Source organism: Macaca mulatta, chromosome 11, assembly GCF_049350105.2.
Source record: "Macaca mulatta isolate MMU2019108-1 chromosome 11, T2T-MMU8v2.0, whole genome shotgun sequence".
NCBI lineage: Eukaryota > Metazoa > Chordata > Mammalia > Primates > Cercopithecidae > Macaca > Macaca mulatta.
This window is the reverse complement of record NC_133416.1, coordinates 199,372-208,570: the sequence shown is the minus strand read 5'-3', so window position 1 is coordinate 208,570 and position 9,199 is coordinate 199,372. Positions and strand designations below refer to the sequence as shown.

Genomic DNA, 9,199 nt, shown 5'->3' with positions numbered 1-9,199 from the left:
AAACATGGGAATGTTTTGGAAAAAGCGTCGTCCACTTGTCAGCTCCATCTCTCCTGCCCGGAAGATGTAGGGGAAACCTGCCTTCAGCCCACCCTCATCCCATAACAGGACAGAGGACAAAGGGGCAGAGACCCAGGTCCTGTCAGTGCCCTCAGGAAACCCCCCATTTCCTCCTCATGGTGGAAGTGGGAACCATCCCACTGGACTAGATTTTCCCGGGAAGCCTCTTCACCCCGAAAGCAAGGAATCTGGTTTGAGCACACACCATTCTCGGTGCCATGACTTTCTGCTGCTGAACCCTGCATACGTGGCCCATTGATCTTGCTAGTCCAGTGTTACTGGGTCCTGGGAGTTTCTGTGGGCTGATGGCAGGTGTTTACCATTGTGTTCAGAGGGGAGAACAGAACTTTATTTGTCGAAATCAGATGATAACCATTGCCATGTGATTCCTTGGGTTGGTTTGGGTGGGGGGTGCTCAATGCTTTTCCTGAGGGCTAAGTTCTAGTTTGAGACCGTCTCTCTTTGTCGCCCAAGCTGGAGTGCAGTGGTGCGATCTTGGCTCACTGCAACCTCTGCCTCCTGGTTTCAAGCAGTTCTCCCTGCCTCAGCCTCCCAAGTAGCTGGGATTATAGGTGTGTGCCACCACGCTTGGCTAATTACAAAAATATTTAATATAGGCTGGGTTTTGCCATATTGGTCAGGCTGGTCTCGAACTCCTTGCCTCAAATGATCGGCCCACCTTGCCCTCCTAAAATACTGGGATTACAGGCTTGAGCCACTGTGCCCGGCCTGATCCTGACATCTTTTAAAGCTGCCTTCATGTACCAAAAGCCAGTCTATGTTTGAAAATCAGTCTTGAAGAGCCTAGGAGGAGAGGGATAAGCTTCAACTAGGTGAATAACTATGCATATGTTAAAAATATGGGCCAAAATCTACCCCAAATGTTAACTCTTCTGCTTTGCGTATTATATCCATTTATAGTTATTTCAGCACTAAGATTTTTAAAGACTCTTTTGATAATTATGGAGAAATTACTATTAAAACTCAGCTGCATTTGTAACACTTCAAAGAACTAATTGGATGACATCATTTTTCCCAGAGGCATTTTGGATTGTTACATAATTAATGTTTATCTCTTTGCCAGAAATCTTTTTTTTTTTCTTTTCCAGAACAGATACCTGAAAAGAAAATTTCCTTTGCATTAAGTGTTATTTCACTGTGTGACAATCAATTTTTGAACGTGAGAACAAGATCATCGTGTATTTTTGGGATACTTCTTGCTTAATAGTGATAATGCTAAGTGTTAAAATTATGCAACAATTTGTTTCTTTGAAAATTACTATTTGCCTGCTCACCAGGTGGGAGCTGATGAGAATGTGGATGTAAAAATTAAATTGTATTTAGCTTGTATAAAAGAAGTTTAAAAAAAAAAAGCTTTTTTTTGTTTGTTTGTTTGTTTTGTGCTACTACTGAAGTTGCTTCGTTGTGGAAATGAGGTTATTGCAGGCACCTAGAATTTTATCTCCTTCACTTGTACAATGGGAAGAAATTCTCCAACAAGCACAGGAATCTGACTTTCTGATATTGAGACTCCTAGGCATCAAGCCCCGTGGAAAGGTTGGTGATTACGTGAGCGTTGGCGTTGATGTGGGTACCCTCCAAGCCGGACGCAGGGAGCAGGGAAGGGCAGAACAGGCCCCTCAGGAGCCATGAGAAAATCAAGTGTTGGCAGCAGTGGTGAGGGTTGATGTCAGGGGCCAGGAGGAGGTGGTGAAGGGAGCATGTGCCTCAAGGCAGCCCTGGAACCCGTGGTCCCTGCAGTGAGGTCTGATCTGCAGGGGACGTGGACGGCCACGTGGCAAGGCCCACGGACAGCCTGGACTTGGCTGCCTCAGAACTCTGGTGGACGTTGCAAACGGCCCCACAGGGTTGCAGTGCACATTCCTCGGACAGAGAGAAGACGCTTGTAACTGTTCTCGGCACGAAGCCAGCGCCCTGTGAACAGTGGCCACTGCTGTTGTGACTGAGTGCCGTCCAACTGGAGGCATTTGCTCTGCTCAGTTCACTTAATTGGGCCAGGAATGGGGTTGCCCTGCCTTCAACAAGCTTGACGCATTGAATGAGGACTCAGTAAAGAACTCTGTAAATATGCTCTCCTGGCTAGAGTGAGCAAAGCCCAGGGAGAGAGTGGTTCCTCAGTATTAGACAGGTGTTTGGCAGGGCCAGCTGTGTGGCTGCCAGAGCGAATGTGACCAGGAAGCCTCTGTCCCCCCGGAGGTGGCCAGCGTAACTGTTACACGTGCCGTAGGTAGAAAGTGGGCACTGCTGGGAAACTTGCTCATGTTGCTGTTTCCTGATTGGAAATTCAAGGTTTCTGAGCATCCTACATCGAATTTGTACATTGCTGAGACTGTACACCTTTCAACACTTGTTTTTTTCCTGCTTTTCGGATCTATACAACCTGATATTTGGCCGTGGCTTCCAGAACAGGCTGGATGCAGAGTGAAGTCCTCTCCTCACTGTCAATCTTTGCAGATGTCTTTCTTGAGAGTCTCAATTAGGTTTTTACTTAACTAGACTTTTTAAATTGCCATGCACACAACTCTACCAGTTACAATCGTGAGCTAACATGGGATTTTGGTTTTACTTTGATGAATGTTTAACATTTGCATGCTGGATGTAGGGGTGGAGGTCATTTATCTGCTTTTCATTTCCTTCTTGGTTATACTTAGTGACTTTCAGGTACGGTGTGGAAAGCCTGGTACAGGGTGAATTGCAGGCTGCAGTGTGGCGCGGTGGACGAGAGGCGTGGGCTGCAGTGTGCACAGTGGATGAGAGTGAAGCTATTTCCATCCTGGAGGGAAACACACAGGAAACAATTTAAAAAACTGATCATCTAGCTTGAATGAGGCCCAACAAATTCAGTTTGCAAAGTTTAACTTCCAAGTTTACTTAGTAACTTTTCCCCTAAGTCATTAATTTAGTAGCTTATGTTTATTGCCTAAAGCATAATAGTCATAAATTCTAAAATGAATGACTAAACATGTAATAATTTAGGCATACAGCACCTGAAGGGAAAACTGCCAGTATGCTAAAATATTGGATACAGATGCTCAAAAAATATAATGTAGCATTCTTACAATGCATGTGCTTTTAGCATGTAACTTGGTGAGTAGTTTTGAGCTATATTTGTAGGAATGTGTATCTTGAATACTTTAGGACACCACTGGAGATGTGTGCTTGAGAGGTATAAATACTGAATGTTCTTCTCCCTTCCTTTAAATGAAAAACATTAGCTCCCTTGATTTTTATTTTTATGTTTTGAAGTGGACTCTCACTCTTGTTGCCCAGGCTGGAGTGCAGTGACGCAGTCTCGGCCCACTGCAACTTCCGCCTCCAGGGTTGAAGTGCTTCTCCTGCCTCAGCCTCCCCAGTAGTTGGGATTACAGGTACCCACCACCATGCCCCGCTAATTTTTGTATTTTTATTAGAGATGGGGTTTTGCCATAGTGTCCAGGCTGGTCTCAAACTCCTGACCTCAGGTGATCTGCCCACCTCGACCTCCCAAATTGCTGGGATTACAGGCGTGAGCCACTGCGCCTGGCCAGCTCCCTTCTATAATGATTTATACAGTTGTTTTTGCTTTTTGTTTTTTCGAGACGGTGTCTCACTCTGTCGCCCAAGCTGGAGTGCAGTGATGCAAATCTGGGCTGACTGCAGCCTTCACCTCCTGGGCTCAGGTGATCTTCCCACCTCAGCTTCCTGAGTTGCTGTGACTAGACACACGTCACCATGCCCAGCTTTATTATTATTATTATTGGTATTTTTAGTAGAGACAGGGTTTTGCCATGTTTTCCAGGCTGGTCTCGAGCTCCTGGGCTCAAGCAATCTCCTGGCCTCAACCTCCGAAACTGCTGGGATTACAGGCGTGAGCACCACCTTTGGCCCATTTTTTTTTTTTCTTCCAGGATTAGGAGTCGACTTTCAGAAAATCCTTCAACCTTGCAAGCTTAATTTTCCATAAAAGTATTCCTCTAGGATAAAAACAAGACACAAAGAAGTACGTGTGGACTGCAGTTAAAAATTTTCAAGAAAACTTAGCTTAGGAAAGTTGACATTTACAAAGAGCAGGAGGCCCGTTCAGTGCCTTCTAGGCACTGGGAATGGCGGTCTGTGGGCGACCCTAACATGTGCGGCGTCCTGAGACGTGATCGTGGTGTTCACGCTTTTACCGAGGGCTTCCCGGGAGTACCAGAGGCTGTTCTTCTGCAGTCGGCCAGCCAGGCAGCAGCTGCTGGAGAAGGAACAAATAGCAAAAGACAGATGTACACGGTGTTATTGTGGCAGAGAGGTTAAAACCAGGGTCACTTTGTTCTTACAGTTTTAAAAAACTAATAATGAAGTCCTTAAATATGTTTAGGATTTCAAAGTAGTTGTGGGTGTGTCTGTGTCTCTAGCTCCCGTTCGGGTGCTTCCTGCGAAGAGAGCTCAGAGACGCCACCTTTCCTTGATGAGGTGACAGTGTCTGGAGAGGTGTGAACCCCGTGGTGGGGGGATGACTGACCTGGGGTGAGGCTGGGTCAGTGTGGGGATCCAACCCCACTCCACATTCCTGTAGGGAATCCACAGTTCTAAGTCTTTATGATAGGGGTAAAAATAACCTGGAAGAGGTGTTATTTTTTAAGAAGTAAGTGCCATGCTCTTTTTTCCTCATACTTTTCCGTGTTTAAGCAGCATTGAAGGATAAGGCACTAGTAGCATGTTGTTTTGGAAACAATGTTGTTGGTTATTTTACGTTGAATATGGTACTAAGGTTGCCTGGTAACAGAAGTTTTCCTTAAACAACATGGAACTCTGTTGAATCTGTTGCCCCATTGGCTGAGCCGCCTGAAATCAGTGCAGTAGCAGCTGAAGAGGCCTCTTCCCCTTGGAGGAAGCCACTGGGTTGGCAGGAGGCACCGCGCTTGACTGAGGGAGTGAGGCGCCTTTGCAGGGACCCCACGTGGCCCCTGCAGCTCTCTCCTGCCCCCTGCTGGTTGGCCAAGCAGCCTTGCGACAGTGTGCTCAGTGTGAATGTTCACTGGGGCAGGCCGAGGCTTTTGTTCCAGAAACACTGACTTCAGAAACGGCCGGCTGTGTGTGTTGAGCATGGCAAGAAAGACTTACGTGTGTCTTAAACCTCTTGAACAAAGCAAGTTGATGTTTCAAATGCATCTCAAAGGCTAATGACTTTGCTATGGTCAATATTCAGGAGAAAAGAGGGTTTGATGAAACAGAAAGACACGAGTGGCAAGTGACATGCTTGTGCCCCGTATGACTAAGCGATGTCCTGGCCGTTCCACACCACGGCCTCTGAGCAGCCAGCCTGCAGATACTGGGTCAATTTAGATATCCCTGATCTCTGCAGAGGTTTGATCAGGTAGCCCAAGAGCAGATAAACACAAACGCTGACTGGAAACCCTGGCACACGGAGACAATGGAAACAGCAAGCTGCTATTAACATCATAGTAAGAGACAGTCGCCTGCTCTCAGGGGTGTCAGTTTCTTTTGCTTCTAGACGTTCATCTGCGTTACAATACAGTTTTGCTCAGTTTATCCCCATTACTCCACTGTCTTCGCCGTTAAAGTCTCAGCCAGCACTTAGCTCTGACACTGCAGGAGTTTCACTGTGCGGCTGACCAGGCCTACCTGGCTTGGCTGTAAAGCAGGTGAGATTTTCCGGAAGGCAGTGACGAGAACCCGAGGCAGGAAAGAGCATTGCTGGTCTACATACGGCAGTGCACCTGCAGCAGAGCATGTACGTGCACGTTCAGGCTAAACAGGTGTAGGAGAGAAGAAAACCACCTACAATTAGTCACTTAAAATGCCACACACCCAACCCTTGAGACCCTAGCACATAGAGTAGTAGTGGTCTTGGAGATGGCAGGTGTGCTGAAGTCTGATTTTCTCACTTAGCTTTTCCAGCAGCGTTTTCCTCATCTCTAAGCTGGGGCTAACAACTGCCACGCGTAGATTTGTGCATGGAACCGTGCGTGTAAAGTGGGGTAGCCCCCAGGACCTAGGAAGGACTCGTGGTCAGTGTCGGTGGTCATGCGTGCTGTACGGGTCCCCCAGGAAGATGATTGCTACATATAACTCCCTCCGTTCAATGTCACTGAATGTAAAAGGTGGGACATTGGCTTCTGATGTGTCTGGTTTGCTGCAGGCCACGCTGCACCCCGTGGTTCCTGAGCCCTGAGCTGAAGTACATCCTGCTGCATCGCCTGTGTCGCTTTTGCTGTGTCACTTATAGCTCCTGCCCTGGGAAACTTCCTCGCGCCTGACGAGCACCACAGTTTGCAGCAAGACCTGTCCAAAGCGTGGACTGCGAGAGCCCCGCTGTGGTCATGTCCTCTCCATGTTGGGAGCGACTTTGTGGGGTTTGTCGGCCCTTCTCTCAGGTGTCCTGTGTCTCATGGATCAGCCGACGAGCCCCGTCTGGAGGAGCACTCTGCAAAACGTTGCCGGCCACCCAGATCTCCTAGCGCAGAGTGAGGCCACATCTGCAGACTTGACCGCACAGAGTCCCGAGGCATTCGGCAAGAAGGGGAGTGGGATGTGTGTGAGATCCCACTGCGGAAGCCGGCTCTGCTCCGTACTCTGCGTGCGGGGTGCCTGATGTTCAGACCTGCTGTGTCTATCGGGGGCCGTGGCGGGGTGGTGGGAGTGGGGGCAGGGAGCAGCGCGGATGGATCCAGGAAAGGACTTAGTTGAATCCCAGCTGCCCACATACCTGTTGCTGGTCTTGGACAAGGTCCCTAGTTTCTCTGGGCTTTCGGTTTGATTGTAAGACTAGGACGCCGCCCCAGTCTGAAGATGTCGGTGTGTGCGGGAATGCCTGGCGCAGTCACCATGGGTTTTCCTTCAGCCTCCTCCGTGCCCCTCCCTGGGTCAATCAGTATCCATGCGTGCCACAAGTAAATTACAGTCCCTCCGAAAAACCAGTTGACCCGAGTTTTATGGTCGAGCATGGTGAGTGTCCTTGCCAGGAAATGCCACTAGATGTCTTGGACCTGCTCCTCTACCTCCACAGCAATCCCCGGAACAGGCTGGTTCAGGACGTGGGAGGTGGGAGTCGGTGTTGTACCTAGGACAGGCTGAAGTCAAAGGCTCATTTGCTCTGTGAGGGGTGATCAGGATGACACATCAAGTGGAGCCCCATGGCTGACCCTGGAGGTGGACGGTCGGGTCGGATTGGCTGCCCTCCAGCACGTGTTTCGAGTGATGCCTTCCCTGGGTTACGCAGCCCTGATCTGTAGCGCACAACTTCCCAGCTCCAGCCAGTCTGGTCTTGCCGTCTCCTTCCAAGAAGGTAGGTGCGGCGCAGTTGCCTTTAAGCGGCTCCTTCTGGACACCGCAGGGCAGCAGCAAGCAAGCATGGGCGACTTTTTTCTTACGTTGACCACAATACGCGGGGCCAGCTTTGCACGATCCCATTCAGCATCACACGTGTGCATCGGCCACTCACCTGTCCATCTGCCACAGACAGGCTTGGACAGGACCATTGAGTGGCCTTTACGGCAAAGAGCCTAAAGGGCTCACAGGAAACCTGGACCCAGCGCAATGGTAACAGCGCAGCAATACCTGTCATTGATCAAGGGGTATTCTGGGCCTGACATGGTGTTAAGTGATCCAGTTCGGTTAGCACTCTTAGAATTAACCCCCTTTTGCCTATCAGGAAATCGAAGACGGAGGGCATTAACGCCAGGGAGCAGGGAGTAAGGGGACACACAGAGGGGCTGAGGGGCTGGGCATTCTGAGCCCACGGATCTGCCCACAGGCCCCGGCTGCACGGGCACCAGGGCTGCTGCTCTGGAGGGGATGAGGAGCTCTGGGGAAAAGATGGAGCCTGACGTGGGTAAGATTTGGATATTTTCAGAAGAGATTTTCAGCCTGGAATGAGGGTGTAAGTGACTGAATCGGAGTGATGAGCCAGATAGCCCGGCTGTGGGAGCTCCCCTGTGGGGTGAGGGAGGAAGGCCTTGGGGGCGTGTGGCTGAGCAGAGGCGCTGGGTCGCCAGGAGCCGCCGCGGGTTTGGAAAGGGGGAGAAACGCAGCGCCCTGCACTGCAAGGGCACCGAGACGTGGTTGTGGTTCTTCCTGACCGTGACAGGCACAAATGGTGCTGATGGTGGAATGCACGGAGTTTGCCTTCAGAGAACTCCTGCTGTCTTTTAAAACCTGGGCCTCTCATTTAAACTTGGTGGCCTCAGGTGAATGGTCAGAAACAGTTTCTGATGAGGTTGCAGAGACTGTGCATGGCCTCTGATTGTGCACATCCTGTGATTGTGTATAGTCTCTGATTGTGGCCTCTGGCCTCTTTGTGGCCTCTGATTGTGTGGGTCTCTGTGTGTGGTCTCTGTGCAGCCTCTGATTGTGTGTGGTCTCTGATTGTGCTCAGTCTCGGATTGTGCGCGGCCTCTGATTGTGTGCGGCCTCTGATTGTGGGTTGTGTGAGTTTCCCGGGATTAAGTAGATGAGCCTCGTGCTGGGGCAGGTGTGCCTTGTGTTGGGCATGTGGATAAAGAAGTTTAACCCGTCTCCTCTTTGAGAATGGCAGGGCAGTAACAAAGGCGGTTGATTTATACATGGCCATCCTCGTGAGGTGAGGACCTGAAAGGTTTACTGCTTTCCCGGAAAGCTGCTCTGGGCGTCACCATCACTGATCATGGACAGCAGCTCAGAAGTCCCCTTAAGGTGCAGGGAGGGACCGGCGCTGGTCCTGTCTGTGCCCAGGCTGCTGGTCACCCTGACGGCCAGGCGATGGCTGCCTGTGCACGAAGCTGGGGTTAGAGTGCATTTGGGCAGTGTCGGCTTTGATTTAGGTCAAGACTGATCAGTCTTCCTAAAATACTAGCCATGAAAGCTTTCATAGATTGTAGTTCTTTGGGAGATTTATATGTGGTTTTTAAAGCACAGGGCCCATGGCCAGTGTTGAATTACATTTTGTTCAGTGTAACTGACAGGACACTGGACCTGAGTCTCAGGCCTGCCACAGGGTTCAGGGAGCTTCAGAGAGGGAGATGTTTGTGCTCAAGTTTTCGCAGATGGGATGGGACATGGGCATGGGGCTGGAATGCTCTAACCTTCAATCTTCAGTCATCGGTATCACCTGTGCACACGCATATCGTTTTCAAAGATGGACAAGCTTTTGGGAAAT

General features: G+C 49.7%; 1 long non-coding RNA gene across 1 annotated transcript in view; it reads right to left on the bottom strand.

Moving 5' to 3' along the window:
- Window positions 1–1,104: 1,104 nt before the first annotated feature.
- Window positions 1,105–9,199, bottom strand: part of LOC114672702 (uncharacterized) — a 33,803-nt gene continuing 25,708 nt past the window's right edge. Inside the window, exons 1-3 of the long non-coding RNA XR_013400750.1 lie at window positions 5,689–9,199; window positions 4,123–4,294; window positions 1,105–2,854 (exon numbers count right to left, since the gene is read on the bottom strand). The exon at window positions 5,689–9,199 is cut by the window's right edge and continues 25,708 nt beyond it. This is a non-coding gene — a long non-coding RNA (uncharacterized LOC114672702). The remainder of the gene's footprint in view (window positions 2,855–4,122; window positions 4,295–5,688) is intronic.